Below are 2,103 nucleotides of genomic sequence, written 5' to 3' on the forward strand. Positions count from 1 at the left end.
GCAGTCATGTAATCGGGACATGGCGGTATATCGCAAGTATTTTCATGGGCTCGGGATGGGAGCAACAATTGATTCTCGTGTCACCCTCTAGTGTGTGTGTGTGTTCATTAGTAGCTGTGTAGGCTGATGCCAGAGGGGCAAAGACATTACTAGCGGGAATTTACGAGGACACTCTCAGAACCAGCACATTGAATACAGAGAGACTGCTCTGTCCAACTCAGTGTAAATGTTGTTATGTGTGGGTTCATCAATTGTTTAAATGAAAACAAAGTGAGAAGTGAGAGGCTGTTTTCAGGCGATTAGTTTGACCCCTAGTATTACCTCTTTATTTCCCTGGTGGTGAAACATATTAGACTATCCTCAAGCCCTTGAGCTGCACACACACACAAACTCGCACACAGACACAAAGATGAAAAACATATATGTGGCAGGTCTGAGAAGTAGAAAAACATCACATGGAGAGACAAAGAAAAGTAAAAATATGCTCAAAATTGGATTTAAAATCTTTTTAGCTTGCATGGTAACTCCTTTGCAAAAAAGAAGAAGTTGTAAGCCCTTGAATTCTAATGCCCGTCACTTTACCAAGGAAATCCCACATTTTAATCCCAGATCTGCTAAAACCAATCGCCTGGAACAAATAGCATGAAAAGGCTGACAAGAGGACGGGGAAAATGTCAGAAAATCCATAGGAATTCTATATGCTTGGAGTAAGCCTTGATGGGAACCGCGGATTAGCACGACACATGTAAAATACAGCAGATATCTAACAATTTGAGTGACACTTGGATTAAAGAAAAATATTTAGTGTAAGGAGTTATTCTTATGGGTATTGGGAGAGTTGGGTTAGTCCCAAATGCATAATTTGCCTCTTTGAGGCTCACCTGTTCTCTGAGGCTGACATCTATCTTGCAGTTACTGCAGAGGGGATACTATTACACTCACAAAAAGTCCTTCAATGGAACTGTCCATACAACTTTATTTTAAAATGTATATTTCTTTCAATAAATTATTTTCCTTTTATTTAGCTTTCAGATTAAGTTACAGAAATGTCTATTTTTCTCTCTCTCATGCTCTTCTGTTTTGTAAACATTGTTTTTCAGGCTTTTAGCATCAATAAACAGATTTTATGTTGTGCAAATTTTTTTTGTAGCATTAATGAATTCATAAAAGCTTCTAAATTAACATTACAAGGACAAGTTATAACAGAACTGGAATCTTTTTCTTTTGGTCACAACAGGTTTGGTAAGTAAAACATTTGAACAGAGTAGATACCATAGTATCTGATTTCCGGACAAACGCAAAAGTAAATTTTTTGTAAACCTTTCCACTTTATATTGTTATATAATATTATATAAATGTTATGTTATTTGTGTTATATAAATGTTATATTCACATTTGATATTTGTTTCTCAATTGGACCATCAAATCTACTCTACTTGATGATGGATCTAATGCAGGTAAGACAAAAGTGATTAAAATAAGTTTTAAGCTTTAGGAACACATGCATTAAACATGCTTGTTGTTTTGTTTTCTTGCTCCATTTGGCATGTGGCAAGTAACTTTGTTTTACAAAAAGTTACAACTAGTTTACAGCTCATAACAAATTGTAAGGTTAAAAAAGCTACCAGTTCATTCCCTAATAAATTTGAAAGTCCTAAATACATACACGGTCTTATACAGACAGTTTTGGAAGTAAGTTTGCATCAACTTTCAAAGGTCCATTTACTTATTATACTTACACCAATATCCAGCATTCATTGGTGGATGTAGAGACTGAGTAAGGTTTAAAAGACCACATGATATTGTAACCTTACACGTGCGTCAGGTGATCCGTGCACGCACATTTAATCTGTAAACCATTGCAAAACAAATGATTGGCTAACTTAAGTTCAACATATGACCATAACATTTTAATATTGATTTAAATGACAATAAATGAGACAGTATTCTGTTTGTCTGTAATATATTTAACTGCGGAGAACAGTGTGCACGAGGACCTGAAAATACTCTGTATGACGTTCTGTGCTTGCCATGAACTAACTTTTGTGATCATTTCTGTTGAATATTTTTCTGTTTTTTTAAATGATTTAACCAATGTACTTA

This window comes from Etheostoma cragini, chromosome 3, assembly GCF_013103735.1.
Source record: "Etheostoma cragini isolate CJK2018 chromosome 3, CSU_Ecrag_1.0, whole genome shotgun sequence".
Taxonomy (NCBI): domain Eukaryota; kingdom Metazoa; phylum Chordata; class Actinopteri; order Perciformes; family Percidae; genus Etheostoma; species Etheostoma cragini.